The 14,177-nt window shown below is 54.9% G+C and overlaps 1 non-coding gene across 1 annotated transcript; it reads left to right on the top strand.

The window, feature by feature from the left end:
- Positions 1 to 7,010: 7,010 nt before the first annotated feature.
- LOC119262863 lies at positions 7,011 to 7,168 on the top strand. The gene has a single exon (XR_005129978.1). It is a non-coding gene; the product is annotated as a 5.8S ribosomal RNA (ribosomal RNA).
- Positions 7,169 to 14,177: the final 7,009 nt, after the last annotated feature.

The raw sequence follows: 14,177 nt of genomic DNA, 5'->3' as shown, positions 1-14,177 counted from the left end.
GAGTGATGGGTCTTTGGCAGTTCCCCGGAGATATGGAAGTGATGAGAGAGTTCCAGAGAGTGATGGGTCTTTTGGCAGTTCCCCGGAGGTATGGAAGTGATGAGAGAGTTCCAGAGAGTGATGGGTCTTTTGGCAGTTCCCCGGAGATATGGAAGTGATGAGAGAGTTCCAGAGAGTGATGGGTCTTTTGGCAGTTCCCCGGAGGTATGGAAGTGATGAGAGTTCCAGAGTGATGGGTCTTTGTCAGTTCCCCGGAGGCATGGATGTTTAAACCTCCAGAGCGATGGGACTTTGAAGTTTCCCCCCGTAAATATGGATGTCGTGGAGTCCATGGCGGTGGGTCTCTGAAAGTTCCCGGGGTCTCTGGATGTGGTGACTTCCATCTCGCTGGGTCTCTGAAGTTCCCGTGGTCTCTGGATGTTCATGACTTCCATCTTGCTGGGTCTTTGTCAGTTCCCCGGAGGCATGGATGTTTAAACCTCCAGAGCGATGGGACTTTGAAGTTTCCCCCCGTAAATATGGATGTCGTGGAGTCCATGGCGGTGGGTCTCTGAAAGTTCCCGTGGTCTCTGGATGTTCATGACTTCCATCTTGCTGGGTCTTTGTCAGTTCCCCGGAGGCATGGATGTTTAAACCTCCAGAGCGATGGGACTTTGAAGTTTCCCCCCGTAAATATGGATGTCGTGGAGTCCATGGCGGTGGGTCTCTGAAAGTTCCCGGGGTCTCTGGATGTGGTGACTTCCATCTTGCTGGGTCTCTAAAGTTCCCGTGGTCTCTGGATGTTCATGACTTCCATCTCGCTGGGTCTCTAAAGTTCCCGTGGTCTCTGGATGTTCATGACTTCCATCTCGCTGGGTCTCTAAAGTTCCCGTGGTCTCTGGATGTTCATGACTTCCATCTCGCTGGGTCTCTGAAGTTCCCGGGGTCTCTCTGGATGTCGTGACTTCCTCCGTCTCGCTGGGTCTCTGAAGTTCCCGTGGTCTCTGGATGTTCATGACTTCCATCTTGCTGGGACCTGATGCGAAAATTTTTCTAAGTCCACATTATGGTACCGGAACGGAGGTATGGATGTCATCCAAGGAAGGTTGATACGAGGGCCGGGGGGACTCTCGATAATGTTATCCCCCCCATACTAATGGAACGGAGGTATGGATCTTGGCAGGAACGGAGGTGTGGAAGGTGATACAATGTTATCCCCCCATACTGATGGAACGGAGGTGTGGAGCTCCGTATGGGTCATCCAAGGAAGGTGATACGAGGGCCGGGGGGACTCTCGATAATACTGATGGAACGGAGGTGTGGAGCTCCGTATGGGTCATCCAAGGAAGGTGATACGAGGGCCGGGGGGACTCTCGATAATGTTATCCCCCCATACTGATGGAACGGAGGTGTGGAGCTCCGTATGGGTCATCCAAGGAAGGTGATACGAGGGCCGGGGGGACTCTCGATAATACTGATGGAACGGAGGTGTGGAGCTCCGTATGGGTCATCCAAGGAAGGTGATACGAGGGCCGGGGGGACTCTCGATAATGTTATCCCCCCATACTAATGGAACGGTGTCCTGAGAGCCGGAGCTCGCTTTCCCACAGCGGGTTTTGGTTTGGAGGTTTCTCGGTGGGTTTAAAGTGATGGAATGACTGATCATTCCACTCCTGATGGAATGGACTACCGGGCCAGCCAGGGTGATGACCGCTGTCCGGCGCAAAGATCCGCGTCGCTATGGGCAAGTGAGTTCTCCCCACCTTAGCTTGGCTAGCCTCTCAGAGAATTGCGCAGACTTGTGGGTCAGCCCCGAAAGATGTGGTCGGATGTAAAGCGTCCCTTATCGCGCATGTCTTTGGCACGATGGAGAGTGAGTGGACGGCTCTCCATAAAATGACGAAAGATGGAAAGTGTCCCTTATCCCCCCGCGGGGGTCACTTTTCCCCAAGCTTCGCTCGAAGATGACAGCGGGTGGGTGATAGCGTGATAGCGTATGTCGGGTCTTTGGCACGAAGATCCATAAAATGTGATTGACGAAAGATGGTGATATAGCGTATGTCGGGACCGATAAGTGACGAAAGATGGCTCGTTGATGGAGAGTGATGGTAGTGCATGGTCGGATGGAAAGTGTCCCTTACTTTGGGTGATAGCGTGGGCTCTTCAAAGCTCCGTGCGATGGGTCTTTGGCATTATCTTCCACAAGACCGCCATGGACGGATCTTGGTCGTTCTCCGAGACCTCAACGGATGGATCGTGGTTGGTTCCCGGAGTCATCTACGGATGTTACTCTTGCGGTGCGGCTCGGCCTCCAAAGTAGGATCTGCGCGGTTCGCCTCGACCTCCACGGATGGCTCGTTGTGGTTGGCCTGGAACCTCCATGGATGGAGAGTGATGGTAGTGCATGGTCGGATGGAAAGTGTCCCTTATCCCCCCGCGGGGGTCACTTTTCCCCAAGCTTTGTTCGAGCGGGGGGTGATGGGGTGATAGCGTATGTCGGGTCTTTGGCACGAAGATCCATAAAATATATATATAGCGTATGTATGCCGGGACTCGCTGGCCCACGGCGTGTCTTTTGGCTGGATGGTTCCCCGGTGGGGTTAAGTGATGGCGAGAGTGCGGGGACTCTCGATAATCAAAAAATACCCTGGAGATGGATTGGCATACCGGGCTCGCCAGGGGTTTTTAAGGCCAAAGCCCGGCGCAGTCCTTGCGCCGCTATGGGCTTTTGTGTTCCTCCCCGCCTTTGCGAGCCAGCCTCAAGGGGGAAGACCCGTCAGTGGTCTTAGCCCCGACCGATCTTAGAAGCGACGCCAAACAGGTCCGTTGTTTACAGAGTTCGTCTTACCCACGGGGGAGAACGCCGTAAGCGCTGCTCCGGAGGTTTTTCAGGTGGGGTGGTTGAAACAATGTTTTCTGGGTTCCGGCGTCCCAGAGGGGCAAAAAAATCTATCCACTACTCTTACAGCCCCCAGCCGCCCCTCCGGCTTTATACTGAAGGAGCCGTGGTTTACTGGTTTCTCATCCCTATGAATCAAATGTGTTTCCTTGTTCTCAAATAAAGTCTCCCCTCCTCGGGGAGGAGAAACCCATGTTTATAAGCGTCCGTGGGCGCGGGCCCACGACACGCACCGTTGGGTGATTATGCACGGAGAGAGGTCTGGGCCCAGGCCTGGGACCGGAGAGGGATAGTAGACGCGGCGTTCTTTCCCCACCCCGGCCTCGTCCCGAAAATGGCTAGGAGAGAGGTGTTAAAGCGTCTATAGTAAGGGACTTATATATATATATATATGCTCGATAACCACCCCCCAAGCCGGAAAAATGCGTAACACTTAATCTTCCCAGGGAACGTTCACGAAAGGGAAGCCGGCAGAAAGAGACCCATGGGGAGGTTGGATGTGGTCCCGCTTGTCACCACCTTGGCCGTAAGAGGGACGGGGTTAACGGGTAAGGATTGGCGTCGGGTGAACTCCATCGAACGCAGGAAGCGACACGCGGTGCTGAATATGGGGCGGATGAACCTCCACCGTGGGGTTTCCTTCCATGAAAAGCTCTGTGTATCGCAGCGGACCAACCGCGAAAGAGGTATGAGACCGTACGACCCCTGAACCGCACGGGTGACTGGCGTTAAGCCGGCATGTTCTATGTTACGGCCTGCGAGTGACTGTGTCGGCCGGGTGCAACGCGTCTTTGCTGGGAGTAGCGGTAACCGCGAAGGGGTAATGGCCCGTACGACCCCTGAACCACATGGCGATTTGCGTAAAGCCAGCATTGGGCTGTCGGGGCTCTTGTTACGGCCGGTGAGAAACTGTGGAGGTCGGGTGAACCACACGGTGACTCGCGTTAAGTCGGCATAGGGCCATTCCGCGGTTCTTGTTACGGCCTGTGAATCGCTGTGGAGGCTGGGTGCAACGAGTCTTTGCTCGGATAGCGGTTGCGGTGCGCATCCCGCCAGGGTCGCGGACGAGGCGGACGTATGTTCCCAGAACCGCATTTGGGGGCCCTCTTTTGGGTTTCCCCGAGGCTGGCAGGTTGTAACGTCCGCTTCGGAAGTGACTTTTTGGCGTAAAACTGGCCGCGAGCGCCACGGATGGGACCCCTGAACCACACGGTGACTCGCGTTAAGCCGGCATGTTCTATGTTACGGCCTGCGGGTATCGTGGAGGCTGGGTAGACGCGTCCGTGGCTTGACCGCAGGTGGCCACCAAAAATTTTTTTCTATTTCTCCGGGCCCCCGTGCTGGGCCATGGACCAGGTTTTCTGGGACGGGCCCGTCACCCAGCTTCGGAGGATGGCGGCTTTCCGAAGCTCCGCCACTAAACTACCTGGTTGATCCTGCCAGTATTATATGCTTGTCTCAAGGATTAAGCCATGCAAGTGTAAGTTCACACGGGACTGGTGACAGTGAAACTGCGAATGGCTCATTAAATCAGTTATGGTTCCTTTGACCCGCTACACACGTTTGTCCGTTGGATAACTGTGGTAATTCCAGAGCTAATACATGCTGACCCATGGCCGACCGCGTGGTTCGCCCGACTCCCGTACGCCGCCCTCCCCGTTCTCTTCTCTTTTTCTGGCGCGGGAGAGAGAGTGCGGTGTAGGCGGCCGGGCCCGAGGTGTTTCCTTAGCGGGAGGCTTGCATTTATCAGATCCGTACACCCATGGCACCGGTGACTCCAGATAACTTCGGGCCGATCGCACGGTCTCTTGAGCCGGCGACGTATCATTCAAGCACCTGCCCTATCAATTTTCGACGGCAGTGTATTGGACTTCCATGGTTACGACGGGTAACGGGGAATCAGGGTTCGATTCCGGAGAGGGAGCCTGAGAAATGGCTACCACATCCACGGAAGGCAGCAGGCGCGCAAATTACCCATTGCCGACACGGCGAGGTAGTGACGAAAAATACGGGCGCGGGTCTCTGAAAAGTTGGCTTCGTGACTGTGACTGAGCCGAATCCAAACCCATCGGTGAAGCTCCATTGGAGGGCAAGGCTGGTGCCAGCAGCCGCGGTAATTCCAGCTCCAATAGCGTATATTAAAGTTGCTGCAGTTAAAAAGCTCGTAGTTGGACTTGCGGTGTGGGGGGAACGGACCGGCGGCCCCCCCCCTCCTTGATGGTCGTGCGCTGCGTTCCGCCGCCCCCCCACCTCTCCTCGCCGGCGCTCCCCGGAGGCTCTTGGTTGAGTCTAGTCTGGGCATGAAGCACGGCAAGCGTTTACTTTGAACAAATCGGAGTGCTCAAAGCAGGGCTTACGCCTTCTTTTGGTTGACCGCCCAGCAAGGAATAATGGAATAGGGCCTCTCTGGTCCTGTGGTTCCATGGGTTTGTAAAGGACCGGAGGCAATGATTAAGAGGGACGGCCGGGGGCATTCGTACTGTGCCGATAGAGGTGAAATTCTTTGACCGGCGCATGACGGACAAGAGCGAAGGCATTTGCCAAGAATGTTTTCGTTAATCAAGAACGAAAGTCGGAGGCGCGAAGACGATTAGATACCGTCGTAGTTCCGACCGTAAACCATGCCGACCCGCAATCCGGCGGCGTCCAGACCTGTAACGACCCGCCGGGCAGCGTCAACGGGAAACCTTGAGTCTATGGGTTCCGGGGGGAGTATGGTTGCAAAGCTGAAACTTAAAGGAATTGACGGAAGGGCACCACAAGGAGTGGAGCTTGCGGCTTAATTCGACTCAACCCGGAGCAACCTACCCGGCCCGGACACTGATAGGATTGACAGATTGATAGCTCTTTCTCGATTCAGTGGGGTGGTGGTGCATGGCCGTTCGTAGTTCGTGGAGCGATCTGTCTGGCTGATTCCGATAACGGACGAGTCCCCGGCGTGTTAAATAGTTCTGCGGCCACTATTTTGGTCGTAGCTAACTTCTTAGAGGGATACGCGGCGAGGCGTAAGCCGTGCGAGATGGAGCAATAACAGGTCTGTGATGCCCTTAGATGTCCGGGGCTGCACGTGAGTTACAATGACCGGTTCAGCGGGATCCTCCACTGAGAGGCTCATCTTGGAGGCGATCCGGTAGAACCCCGGAACGTGCCCGGGATTGGGGATTGGAACTGTTCCCCATGCACGAGGAATTCCAAGTAGGCGCGAGTCACCAACTCGCATCGATTAAGTCCCTGCCCTTTGTACACACCGCCCGTCGCTACTACCGATGGGATGGTCGGGTGAGGTTTTTGGATCGGGCCCCCATAAATGGGGGACGCAGCCTTCCCTAGGAGAGGCCCGAGAAGCTGATCAAACTTGGCTATCTAGAGGAAGTAAAAGTCGTAACAAGGTTTCCGTAGGTGAACCTGCGGAAGGATCACACTCGTCTAACCCGGGAGGGGGGGGGGGAAGACTCTCCCTGCCCCGGTCGTTGTGAAAACCAAACCCCCGCCGAGAACGGGCACGTTGGTTGTCGAGACCCGTCGGATGGGGTTGCTCTCGCTCTCGCTCTCTCTCTCTCTATCTCTGGTTCGGTTGTGGGAGTTTTTGATGTGAAGGTGTCCGGGGCTGGTAAGCGCTCGAAGAAGCCCTTCTCCCGGCTCTCTCTCTCCATCTCTCTCTCCTGCACCTTTCCGAGAAAGGAAGTGGGGTGGGTCGGTTTAGCCCCTCTACCTTCGGCCGGCTCCCTCCTGTGTCCGTCGGTGTCATGATTTTGGGCCTTCGGTCTCCTATGTTCCATCCCGGTCGGGTACCCGCTTACCGCTGAGCGCGTTCCGCCAGCCCCCCGTTCCGTCCGCGGATCGGATGCAGGCAGGCGGGCGCGGGGAGCGAGGGTTTTGAAGACCCCCCCTTGATCCTGGGGAAACGCTGTGGCTCTACTCGTTAGAGTTGGCGGCGGAGCCCAGGTTAGGGGGGCGCCCGGTCTATCATGTCCGTCCCACTATGAGAAAGGGCGCTGGTTCCACTTTTTCCAGTTAAAATATCCATCCTGGATGAGATGAGACTAACGCCTTAGCCCATGGTGTGGAACTCTCGTCGAACACTTTGTGTGAATATTGGGCCTTATAACACACCCATGAAAAAGCATTTTACTACTCTTAGCGGTGGATCACTCGGCTCGTGCGTCGATGAAGAACGCAGCAAACTGCGAGAATTGATGTGAATTGCATTACTTTCACAGATCATCGACATTTCGAACGCACATTGCGGCCCAGGGGCCCGAATCCTGGGCCACGTCTGTCCGAGTGCCGTGGTTTCGTATCTATCGGACCGGTCCTCTCCGGAGGCCGGACCGCGGTTGGAGGTTTCGCAGGCCACCCCCCCCAGGTCGGCCTTTGTCCTCCTAAATGCAGACGGCCCGACTCGCGCGGGCCTCGGTGTCGGCCAGTCCTGGTTCTCTCTCGAGAGAGAGTTCCAGGCGGCACGTCGGGGGAGAAAAAAAGGCTCCTCTATTCCCCATACCCCCGTCGGACGGGAGGGTTTTTTGTTTCCCGCTGGTTGTGTGGTTCGGTGCGGAGCGGATGGGGATCTCCCCATCCACACCCACCTTGTGGACACCCATAAACCAGCGAAGAGAGAGAAGCCCGGCCCGACCCCTTCGGTGGATGGAGAAAAAAAAAAGGAGGCCTGATTATTTTTCCCCGACCCCTTCCGTATAGCGGCCTCGGCTCAGGCGAGACAACCCGCTGAACTTAAGCGTATCAGTAAGCGGAGGAAAAGAAACTAACCAGGATTCCCCTAGTAGCGGCGAGCGAAGAGGGAAGAGCCCATCGCCGAATCCCCTGTTTCCCCGATAACGGGTGGGGGACATGTGGCGTATAGAAGAACGTCTCCGGTCACGGCGTGCGGCCCGATGGTCAAAGTCGTTAACGAAATTTGCCCCCACTCCCAGAGATGGTGTGAGGCCCGTGTATCGGCCATCGGCCCCGCCGGCGTGCCGTTCTTCTCGGAGTCGGGTTGTTTGGGAATGCAGCCCAAAGTTGGGTGGTAAACTCCATCTAAGGCTAAATACTGGCACGAGACCGATAGCGAACAAGTACCGTGAGGGAAAGTTGAAACCAGAACTTTGAAGAGAGAGTTCAAGAGAACGTGAAACCGTTAAGAGGAAAACGCATGGGCGCCGTGTAGTCCACCCCTCGGAAGAGTCAACCTTGCCGCTCGCTCTCCACGTCGGCTCGTCCGCGTGTCTTCCTCGGGGCTCGGGTCAGGTCTCATCCTTTCACCCTTCTGCTCGCTGTGGGTGTCCACGGAGGGGTGAGGCCACCGACCTGGGTCCGTCGGAGGTAGGCCGCGGTCCCGGCGCGCCGAGGCAGCGGTCGGGCGCATTTCTTCCGAGTCGTGGTGCGCCGCGACCGGCTCTGGTTCGGCTTGGAAGGGTTCGGGGGCGAAGGTGGCCGAGCGGGTTTTGGGGGGGGGAGAGAGAATGTTTTCTTTTTCCCCTCTCCCCCGTCTTTGTCGGCTTTACAGCGCCCTCCCGCTCTCACTTCGCCGATTACCGGGGCCGAGGAGCCTGGGAGATGATTAGTTAGATTTCAGCCCGACCCCGTGTCTTGCTCTCAATCCACGTGGGCGAGATGCGGGAGGGGGGTCCCTTCGGCCTCCGGCGCGGCTGTCGACTGGGCTCGGACTGTCCACAGTCCCCGTCCGACTGCGCCGCGCCGCTGGGCTGAGGTGAGGCCTCGTGAGGGTGTCGTGAGTGGCAGAGCAGCACTTACGCTGCGATCCATTGAAAGTCATCCCTTATCCGTCCAACCTTTCTCTTACCTCCGATGCCGGGGCTACGGCCAGCATCCAAATTTTTTCCCGCAAGGCCTGAGCGCTCCCCAGTGAAGGCGGTGGCGTCTCGCTGGCTTTTCCCTGGCGCGGTGGGCCTTTACCACCCACACATATGCGCCTGAAAACTTATACGTACCGGCTTCTTTACCGGAGCTCGGGAAAGGCCCTTGGGAAGGGTTCCCCCAGGCGCTCCTTGCTGAGCGTCTGGCTCTCTCCTATGGGTCTCGGTCTCTCAACTTTTCAACCGGCCGGGTACCTGCATGTTCGCCGCGTCCCAGGCGCGGGGGGCGAGGTTCAATGACCCTCCCCATGATTCCGGGGTTCGTGGACTCTGGTTTCGGAGGGGGGGGCGCCCGGTCTAATGGGGAAAAAATTCCCCGTCGTTAAACCCACCAAGGTGTACGCTCCCACGGACCGTACTTTGTCATGACTGTAGGCCTGAATTCAATTTCACTAAGGCCGGCCGATGTGTTTTTGGTTCACCCCCGTGGACTCTTAGCTCTGCGAGGTCCCTGTAAAGCTTTGGGAGACCAGAAAAACTTAGTCGTTTTTCTTCAAGGTCCCCAGCGCTTAAGAGGCCCCCGGAGAGTCTGAGCCTGGGAGGTCTGAATTCAATTTCACTAAGGCCGGCCGATGTGTTTTTGGTTCGCCCCTGGAAAGAAATCCATGCTCTGTGAATGGAGTGGTGTGGTGTGGCAAGGAGCGAAAGACAACTATGCTAGTAGCGAAAGACATTTTATTTTGGATCAATCAGTGTCCGATGTGTGGGTGTCTGGTATCCGCTGTGCGTCCACGGTCTCTGGCTCCACGGTCTCTTGGTCCACGGTCTCTGGCTCCAAAGCTCCCTTCTCCAAGGCGGACATCCTCAAATCCCTTATCCCCGGCACAGCAGTGTAAAAACGGTCTGCCGTGGCGACACCGTGACACATTGCCTCACAGACTAGCTTCCTATCACCTGGCGAAAGGTTCACCTTGGCCTTGTGAGAGAGAGAAGCAGATGTCTGAGAGAAGCTGCTGGGGAACAGTGTTACATGGTCCGTGTGAGGGGGTAAAGAACCCCGTGCGTACCTGGTTTGCGATGGCTGTCCGTATGAGGCGAAAAGTGATGCAGCCCTCCAAGCGTGCGTTGGTCCATGCCAGTCCAAGCTGTTTGGATATCTTCTGCAGCGGTTTTCCCCGGTGTTGGAATACGTGGTCACAGCGGTTCTGAGCAGATACTTCGTACAATCGGCTGAGCCAAGTCACTTCGCCTCTGTCGAGAGCCAGACAAGCACCCCCGTACGCACGATCGGTCTTGTGCTTGTCAACCTTAAAGGGGTAGAGAGATGGCTAGAGCCCGGAGCATGTCAAGGTTCCAGAGCTGGGGGTCGTGGAGTGCACTTACCCAGATCAATGTCCGTCCTTGGTTATCGACATCAGCTTCATCCAAGTCCGACTTCCGCATGTTAATGAAGACTACGGGTCTATGGCCGGATATGATGGCGAGTGACCCAGCGATATAACCTTGGGTCAAGTGAAGAGAGCGGTCCGACCTCCGCGCCTGGATCTTTTCTGTGGGGGGAATAGAGAGACCGAGAATTTAAACATATCACATCCGCAAAAATGGTTGTGTGAATCGGCTCGGAATTTTACCTAAGAGCCTTGGAATGGTGTCGCGAGCCACACGCAGAAAGCTGGTGAGGTCTGACCCCGGCCTGAGCAATTCTAAGAGAGAGAGAGAGAGAGACGTGAGCGGTTCAGGTGCGAAAGCATGGAGTAAGATGTCGGTAGCTATAACGGAACTCACTCGATTTCTGCCGACGAATATTCTGCTGGTGCGATCTTATGCGCCTCGCGTTATCTCGCCTCATCCGTTTGAACTGCAGTTCGATCTGTTCAAACTCCGACATGGACAGAGCAGCCATCTCGAAATGGAAAGCTCGTAAATGCCTCACAAATGTGGATGCGTTCCCCAGCATGATGTTGATCGAGGTCACGGTGTATCGCTGGTTCACCAGATATTCATGCCAACTGTGAAAAGAAGCCGAAACGTAAGGCGTTATTTTCGGGTCGAGTTGTCTGGCCCACCCCCGGGTTTAGGAGCGAAAGACAGATCATCCATAAGACAACCGTGTTTTAGGAGCGAAAGACAACCGTGTTTAGGAGCGGAAGACAGAGTATAACACAGCCGTGTGTAGGAGCGAAAGACCGGGGTACTCACCTGCGCATATTCGTGTGGTTGAACAGAAAGGCGTAATTTTCCAAGGTGTCCAAGCCGCTCCGGTCAAACATATGTTGCACGAACCGCACAGCATGCGTTTTCCTTTGGCTTGCGTTCTCGATATCTTTCGGCGAGGCGTAAGCCGTTGTATTGAATTGCTCAAAGTCTGATATCGCAGAAAAAATGGGGGAGTCCCTCAAACGGCGTGTGACTGTGGTTTTTTTCCACTTTTTCGGTTCCCGTTCAAGCAACGTGTCGCTGTCTGACGGCTCGGTGTCGGTGCGATGGGAAGGTGTGGGAGTCTGCGCGTGTCTCCTCTCGGGTGTTGGTAGTTCCACCGGCGAGTCACTGTCTGAGGGGTCAACATCCGTGTGGCGTGACGTTACGGGACTCGGCTGATGGGTTGGCTGTTCGCTTTCCTGGCTGGCTAGCTGATCGGTGCCCCTTTTGTGGAGCAGGTCACTTACCAATGGTGGCTTCGGCTGGCTGGCACGGAGGTCTCTCAGTTGACCCAAAAGTAGAGTTTCCTTGGCGGACCGTACGCGTTCTGTGATGTCAGGCCTTCGCAGCGAATGGACACGGGCTAAGTGACGGTTCAGGTGGGTGAGGTCCTTTCGGTCACAGACCTCACAATTTAACGGGCCTCTGTAATGATCCCGGGAGAGAGCGAGCAGAATATCCAGTTCGTTACGGTTCTTGACTTGGTGCGTCTGAATCAAATGAGATTTCATGGCCCGTTCGCTGACACCGCAGATCTTACACTTTCCCATGTCGCCGGCTTGCGAGTGATTCATGAAGCTGTTAATATCCGGGGTTTAAGTCGCTTTGAACGCAGATAATTTGATGCAGCTGTCAGTGGGCTGGGTCCCTAAATTGGCTTATTGGGGGCGTGTCGGCTTAGCTCCGTAAATCGAGATTCTGAGCGGAGAGCGCAGATCCGTGGATGGAACCGGACGATTTTAGAGATCGTGTGAGCTTGGGAGGTCCGGAGCTCCGTGGAAAATTAAAATCACACATTTCACAAGGCCTTAGGGCCGCGGAGCCCCCTGTTCAAGTCCCTAATTAGGGTTAGGGTGGCGACGGCTTAGCTTCGTTGTTTCCGCAAAAATACCGAATGGTCCCCGGGTCTCTGGATGTGTTCTGAGTTCCGTACGCTGGGTCTTAAGAATTTCCCCGGATCTCTGGATGTTCTGAGTTCCATGCGATGGGTCTTTAGAATATCTCCGGGTCTCTGGATGTTCTGAGTTCCGTGCGCTGGGTCTTTAGAATTTCTCCGGGTCTCTGGATGATTCTGAGTTCCGCGCGCTGGGTCTTTAGAATTTCCCCGGGTCTCTGGATGTGTTCTGAGTTCCGCGCGCTGGGTCTTTTGAATTTCCCCGGGTCTCTGGATGTTCTGAGTTCCATGCGATGGGTCTTTAGAATATCTCCGGGTCTCTGGATGTTCTGAGTTCCGTGCGCTGGGTCTTTAGAATTTCTCCGGGTCTCTGGATGATTCTGAGTTCCGCGCGCTGGGTCTTTAGAATTTCCCCGGGTCTCTGGATGTGTTCTGAGTTCCGTACGCTGGGTCTTAAGAATTTCCCCGGATCTCTGGATGTTCTGAGTTCCATGCGATGGGTCTTTAGAATATCTCCGGGTCTCTGGATGTTCTGAGTTCCGTGCGCTGGGTCTTTAGAATTTCTCCGGGTCTCTGGATGATTCTGAGTTCCGCGCGCTGGGTCTTTAGAATTTCCCCGGGTCTCTGGATGTGTTCTGAGTTCCGTACGCTGGGTCTTAAGAATTTCCCCGGATCTCTGGATGTTCTGAGTTCCATGCGATGGGTCTTTAGAATATCTCCGGGTCTCTGGATGTTCTGAGTTCCGTGCACTGGGTCTTTAGAATATCTCCGGGTCTCTGGATGATTCTGAGTTCCGCGCGCTGGGTCTTTAGAATTTCTCCGGGTCTCTGGATGATTCTGAGTTCCGCGCGCTGGGTCTTTAGAATTTCCCCGGGTCTCTGGATGTGTTCTGAGTTCCGTACGCTGGGTCTTAAGAATTTCCCCGGATCTCTGGATGTTCTGAGTTCCATGCGATGGGTCTTTAGAATATCTCCGGGTCTCTGGATGTTCTGAGTTCCGTGCGCTGGGTCTTTAGAATTTCTCCGGGTCTCTGGATGATTCTGAGTTCCGCGCGCTGGGTCTTTAGAATTTCCCCGGGTCTCTGGATGTGTTCTGAGTTCCGTACGCTGGGTCTTAAGAATTTCCCCGGATCTCTGGATGTTCTGAGTTCCATGCGATGGGTCTTTAGAATATCTCCGGGTCTCTGGATGTTCTGAGTTCCGTGCACTGGGTCTTTAGAATTTCTCCGGGTCTCTGGATGATTCTGAGTTCCGCGCGCTGGGTCTTTAGAATTTCCCCGGGTCTCTGGATGTTCTGAGTTCCGTGCGCTGGGTCTTTAGAATTTCTCCGGTTCTCTGCATGTTCCGAGCTCCCGGGGCTTTGTTTCTTCTGGGTGTACCAATGACCGATGGCGGTTAAAAACGTGGACTTCGAAAAATTTCAGTGTTCCGCGCCCTGGGAGACCATAAAAACTTAGTCAAAATACGGGAGTGGGGAACATAGTGCAATTTCCGAATCGCCCTGGGAGACCATAAAAACTTAGTCAAAATTCGTAGGTGTGGGACTTAGAAAAATTTTTGAGCTCCGCGCCCTGGGAGACCATAAAAACTTAGCCAAAATTCGTAGGTGTGGGACTTAGAAAAATTTCTGAGCTCCGGGCCCTGGGAGACCATAAAAACTTAGCCAAAATTCGTAGGTGTGGGACTTAGAAAAATTTTTGAGCTCCGCGCCCTGGGAGACCATAAAAACTTAGTCATTTCCCCGAGGTGGGGAACATAGTGCAATTTCCGAGTCCCACTGGGAGACCATAAAAACTTAGTCATTTCCCCGAGGTGGGGAACATAGTGCAATTTCCGAGTCCCACTGGGAGACCATAAAAACTTAGTCATTTCCCCGAGGTGGGGAACATAGTGCAATTTCCGAGTCCCACTGGGAGACCATAAAAACTTAGTCATTTCCCCGAGGTGGGGAACATAGTGCAATTTCCGAGTCCCACTGGGAGACCATAAAAACTTAGTCATTTTCTGGGAGTGGGGAACATAGTGCGATTTCTGAATCGCCCTGGGAGACCATAAAAACTTAGTCATTTTCCCGAGGTGGGGAACATAGTGCAATTTCCGAGTCGCCCTGGGAGACCATAAAAACTTAGTCATTTTCCCGAGGTGGGGAACATAGTGCAATTTCCGAGTCG

Source organism: Pygocentrus nattereri, chromosome 29 (genome assembly GCF_015220715.1).
Source record: "Pygocentrus nattereri isolate fPygNat1 chromosome 29, fPygNat1.pri, whole genome shotgun sequence".
NCBI lineage: Eukaryota > Metazoa > Chordata > Actinopteri > Characiformes > Serrasalmidae > Pygocentrus > Pygocentrus nattereri.
Note: the sequence above shows the minus strand (reverse complement) of the source record. Positions and strands in the feature narration are given on the sequence as shown.